Raw genomic sequence first — 6,060 nt, 5'->3', positions numbered from 1 at the left:
TCTGTTTTGGGGGCTCCTCCTCATATTTACACCACACGTTTTTGGTTGCTATCATCTCTTCTCGTGGTCTTAAATTTATACTTTCAGTTCATATCTCGTTCTACATGATATTTCCACTTGAAGGTCTAACGAACATTTCAAATGTGATATTTCTAAAGTTGAACACTTGAGATTCCACTCCAAATCTGCTCCTTCTACAGTTTCATTTAATTGATGGTAAAATTATCCTTTTAGACAAAAAATTAATAATTTTTAACTCCTCTTTATCTTTGGTGTCCCATATTCAACTAACAGAAAGTTCTGTTGGCTCGACATTAAAAATGTATCTGTGTCAAATCACTCACCAATACCTTCTCTGTTACGCACTTTCACGGTCCATGTTACCTTTATCTTTTGCTTGGATCCTGAGATAGTCTCTCCATAGGTCTCTGCTCCTTCCTTTGTCCTATAATGGGTTATTCCTAAAACAATGACCATAATGATTCTTCTAAGCCACAAATTGGACTTCTGGTCTCGTTTAGGATATAGAAAGTTGGAAAGAGGGTTGATCCCACCCTTTCAGCAAAGAAAAATTTGGGTAATCTACACAATCATCTATTCTTGACCTTCTGAGAGAACTGAGGCTGCAGGTCAACCAGGTAGCCTGAGGTGCTAGACATCATGGAAGTTGATCAGATCATGAACTGCTAAGGGCCCAGCGTGGGTAAGCATGAGAATATAGTGCCCTTGGGAGCTACAGACACAGGGTAGCTTATACCCACTACCCAGGTTTTCTCCATGTGTCTCAACATAAGAAAGTCTGGGAGTGAAGCTGGAGGCTGGAGATAGAGGGGAGTAAGGTGGAGGGGAGGAGCAGTCCTACTGCAGGAAAAAAAAAAATGAAGCTTTTCCAGAATGCTCTACCCTTATTTTCTTCATAGTTTAAAAAAAAAAAAAAAAAAAGCTGTTAACGGCTGAGAAAAAGGTAACAAACACTCTCACACTCAGAGCATAGATGAAGACACATTGTAGCTCGGGGGAGGAGAAGAAAATAACTTGACGCAATTAATTAATTGTGACCTGGGATGCAAATCATGCTGATTTCAGAGCCCATGCTTTTAATGACTGTGCAAAAGTGATGTCCGTCCAAGAGTATCTGTGCCATAATGACATCTATTGCAGAGTATTTTTGCAGTAGTGATACCTGTGCAAGAATATGTGTAATAATAGCAAGGTCTGTGCAGCAGTAATGTATGTACAATAATGATGTCTGTGCAACAATGATGTCTGAAATCATCCTCCTAAAATGAGGGGGCTGGTCAGCCTGTGTATACCGTGGATGTAGACTGCAGGAAATCTGGATTCTAGCTCCAACTCTTGCAGTGCCCTGTGGATTGCCCCACCCTAATTCATGCATTTTCCTTTGCAGCCACAGTTTCTGCCCTTGGGAAGATAGTCAGCCATGAAGTAACTCTAGGGGAACGCCTTGCAAAATTAATTTGCAGAATGCAGTTTGGGGCAGATGTATATTGATCTACATTTTCTTTGTGATTTTTTTCTTAGGCAAAATATGGAATCTCTGAAGAGGTGTAGAGAGGATCCTGGAGCCCAGAGGAGAACCTGGGGCCAAGGGGTTGGGAGAGAACCACTCAAGGTGACTGATTGGGCAGCCGCCTGGCAGCCTGTGAACTGCCCTTCTGCACCTTGGGGAAACTGACAGCCCAGTAGTCTGGTTTAGGGGAGTTTCCCATAGATTGGCTGGATTCCTGGATCTAGTAACAGTTGAGTGACAGCACACTGGCTAGACCAGTGTCTGCTTTACTCACTGTTGCTTCTGACACAATTGTAATATAGATATCTTGGGTAATAGAGACACCTACTGTTTGTTTTGCGGAAGACAGCTAACTTTAGTCCTTCGAATCCAAATGTCTGGTGTGTATATGTGTAGAAGGTGTGTAGTGTGGTGGTGAAGGCTAGTGGGTTTAGGAGGGAGGTTGTAATTGCAATGGCCTGGGGGTGGGAAGAGTGAAGCTGAGAGAGCGTTATTTAGAGAGTTCTAGAATGTCAGAGCTGGAAGGAGAGATCGTGTTCTAGAGCTGCACTGTCTAATTTGGTAGCTGCTAGCCAGAGGTAGCTATTAAAATTAAAGTTAAATTATTTCAAACTTAAAGTCCAATTTCTTGGTCACAGTAGCCACATTTTAGGTGCTCACTAGCCACTGATGGTGAGCAGCACCATAAGGTATTGCATATTGGACTTATTTCACTTAACATAATATCTTCAAGCCTCATCTTCTCAGAAAGTTCTATTGGATGGTTCTGTTCTAGAGACTGCCTTCTTTCATGCCTTCCTGAACAGATTCTGACAAGTCTTCTGAAGAGGGCACTAAGGTAAATCAAAACCCCTTCTTAAAGGAAGTTGGAGTCTAATAAGGAAGATAAGATAGAAATATCGATACCCAAAGTACAAGATAGAAAATGGTAAATGCTAAAAGCTGGATATTGTTAAAGTGCTATGGAATTCTGGAGGAAGAATGAGTTACTTTTAACTGTGAGGATTAGGTGAGGGATCATGGAGGAGAGGGCCTTTGACACGAGTATTGAACGGCATTGGATTTGGATGTGCAGAGATTAGAGAGAGGACAGAAGGCCCTCCTGATGAAGGGAGGTATGAACACAAACAAAGGGAGATGGGGACGTGCTTGGGGCACAGAAAGCAATGCAATGTAGCAGAAACACAAGGTAACTGAATTCAATTACGAGACGTTCCTCTCACTCAACCCCAGACCTCAAGAATCCAGTATCATGTGGAAGATAACATTCAGCTCAAATCTTACTTCAGTTAGTACTAATGAGCAAAGAGCCAGGGACCAAAGCTAACCCTGTCCTGCAGTCTTTCCAGTCCTGCCAAGGACAGAAGTCTGCCAGTAGACCAACTTGAGAACTGCCTTTCTTGATGCCTTCCTGAACAGATTCTGACTACCCTTCTGAAGAGGAAAGGTGAACAGGTTCTCAACATACACCACTGGCCAATCCATGCTGGACACTGGCCAACTTTTTCTGGACACTGAAGGTTCCTGGACCCTCTTCACAAACACAAGGGACACAATTGGAAGTGCACTGTCTCTTGGAGAAAAAGTTGAGGTCAACCCAATGCATTTTTAGATCTAATCCTACCTTTATTCAAGCATGAGGAAGACTTAGGGTGGATATGAGTTTAGATAAGGATGGGAAGAATATCAAGAGAACCCCAGGCTGATGAATGCTGTTTCCACAGGCTCTAGATGCTCTTTCCAGAAGCTAAGTGTGTATAGCATAGCAGATGTTGAGGAATTAATGCATATCTTTAAAAAAAATTCATCCATTTTGTTGCATGCAAAAGTAGTTCATTCATTTATGTTTAGCTTTTTAAGTTTTTGCCGGATTTTTTATTGTAGTAAGATGCACATAGCGTGGCATCAAAGCAGGAAAGATGGCAAATGACAAGGATTCTCTGCCCAGGCTTAAGGACCTGGCTTTTCTCAAGAGCCAGCTGGAGTGCCTGCAGCAATGCATGGAAGATGAAATCAACAACGGTGTGGGCCAGGATGCCTTGCTGTTGTATATTCCCCATTCCTCAAGGGTTTCCTGGCTGGCTGTGCTGTGACCAAACTGAGGGCATCTGCAGTATTGGGCTTTGCTGTGGGCACCTGCACTGGCATTTACACAGCTCAGACATATGCTGTGACCAGTGTGGAGAAGACATTGAGGGACTATTTGCTGTCACTGTGCAAAGAGCCTGACTAGCTCTGGATGTCATAGGGGAGGCAGAATGAGCAGCCAGGACCTGCAGGTGGCGCTCACCACAGATGCTCTATCTGGTTTCCTCAGCTGTCGCCCGTTTGCTATCCCAAACTTTCCTACTGCCTTCATTCTTGCCTCCCTTCCTGCAGAGTGTGGGCAATGGCTTGTTAGCCTGCACCCTGGACTCCTTCCCTCCTTCACTCTGTGGGACTAGCCCCAAGACTGGGTTCAAGAGCCACCAGTCACTTCCTCTTCAAACCCTAACTGTGGAGTTTGCAGCTAACTCTGATCCTTAGTATTCTCTCTGGCAATGTACCATGGCTTCTCCCTCCGGAATTGGCTCTATAATTTGATTTATCCCAAAGGTGTTATCAATCCTTGTTGCCCCTTGCTAACTATATAAGCCACCCAGGTCTGGTGGTGTGGTGTGGCCAGGTCTGGTGTGGGCATGAGTGTAGAGGATGGGGTTATGCCAGGCCTGGACCATCCCAGGCAAGCCCACCGGAACCTGATGCTACTCCTGTCCACTGCCATGTATGGTGCCCATGCCCTGTTGTTGGTGCTTTGCCATGTGGACGACTGAGTGTCCTTCTGGCCCTCCTCAACCGTGCTGCTGACTGAGCTGACCAAGCTACTGTTGTGTGCTTTTTCCCTTCTAGTGGGCTAGGTATGTTTGGCAAGCATGGCCCCAGGGGTTCCCGCCCTGGTGCCAAGCTGCTCGCTTTGCACTATCAGTCCTGCTCTATGGTGCTAACAGCAACCTAATGATCTATCATCAGTGTTACATGGACCCAGAGCTGAGCAATCTCAAGATTGGAAGCACAGCTCTGTTCAACAGTTTCTGTCTCTGGCACCGCTTCTCTGCGCATCAGGGGTTAACACTGCTGCTACTGATGGTCACAGGGGCCTACTGTGCAGCGAGTGACCTTCAGGACCCTCTTCCTGGGTTCTTGGGCCCCTGCAGCAGCTGCTGCTAGACCTGTGCCCCTGCATATCACTCCACCGGGAATGCTGCTCCTCCTCCTGTACTGCCTCATCTCAGGCTTGCTGTCCGTGTACACAGAGTGGCTCATGAAACGACAACAGGCTGGGCTCAGTGGCTCAGCCTGTAATCCCGTGCCTTTGGGAGGCTGAAGTGAGTGGATTGCCTGAGCCCGCGGGTTTGAGACCCACCTGGGCAGCAAGACCTCATCTCTACAATAAATCAAAAAATCAGCCGGGCGTGGTAGCGCATGCCTGTAATTCCGGCTACTTGGAAGGCTGAGGTGGAAGGATCGCCGGAGCCCAGCAGGTCGAGGCTGTGGTGGCCGGGTGTGGCCACTGCACTCCAGTCTGGGTGACAGAGTGAGACTTCAACTCAAAAAAAAAAAAAACAAAAAAAGAAAAAAGAAATGACAACTGTTGCCCCAGGCACTCCAGAACCTCTTTCTCTACACTTTTGGTGTGCTCCTGAACCTAGGTCTGCATGCTGGTGGCGGCCCCAGCCCTGGCCTCCTGAAAGGTTTCTCAGGATGGACAGCGCTTATGTGCTGAGTCAAGCACTAAATGGACCGCTCATGTCAGCTGTCATGAAGCACAGCAGCAGCATCACATGCCTGTTTGTTGTGTCCTGCTCACTGGTGATCCACGCTGTGCTCTCAGCAGCCCCGCTGTGGGTTTAGCTCGCAGCTGCCTTCTTCCTGGCCACATTGCTCACCGACCTGGCCATGTGTCTGTACTATGGCAGCCACTAGTCCCTGACAACCTCTACCCTGACTTCTGACCCTGCAGATTGGGTGCCACCATCAGAGACCCCTCCTAGGCCTCCCTTTCCCTCCCCCTCAGCAGCCCTGTAACAACTGCTTTGTGAGAAAAGCTGGGGAAGTGAGAGCAGCCAGATTAGTCTCTAGAACTTGGTGGGTGGAGAGGAATCCCTAGGAGACAAGAAGATTGGGTTTGGTTAAAGAAACTCTTACCCACACCCACCACAATTCTTCTAGGGAATTAGGGTGGCATCAGTACCTAGGCCTGAGAAATGGCCCCATCCCAGATGGGGCAGGGGGTTTCCTACCTCATCCTGCATGAACACAGCTGCTCAACGTGGGATGTTGGCAATATATGACTTCCCTTGCCTCCTTTGGGCACCCCAGCAGAGCCCCTAGGACTGGTGCTGGCTGTTCCAGGCCAGCCATGGGGCATAACTCTTCCATAAAGGTGACTCCCTTTCTCCTTGTCGTGCAGGAAGGTCCACTTGCCACAGATTATACAATCCTCACCCCAGCCACTCTGCCAATCTTCCCCAGTTCGAGCAATGCCTAGG

At 47.2% G+C, this 6,060-nt stretch overlaps 1 pseudogene; it reads left to right on the top strand.

Moving 5' to 3' along the window:
- Nucleotides 1–4,209: 4,209 nt before the first annotated feature.
- LOC103268245 lies at nucleotides 4,210–5,494 on the top strand (annotated as a pseudogene).
- The last annotated feature ends 566 nt before the right edge of the window (nucleotides 5,495–6,060 follow it).

Source organism: Carlito syrichta, unplaced genomic scaffold, assembly GCF_000164805.1.
Source record: "Carlito syrichta isolate Samal-C Ts95f unplaced genomic scaffold, Tarsius_syrichta-2.0.1 Scaffold308804, whole genome shotgun sequence".
Taxonomy (NCBI): Eukaryota; Metazoa; Chordata; class Mammalia; order Primates; family Tarsiidae; genus Carlito; species Carlito syrichta.
The sequence above is the reverse complement of the archived record's forward strand: the minus strand, read 5'-3'. Positions and strand labels throughout refer to the sequence as shown.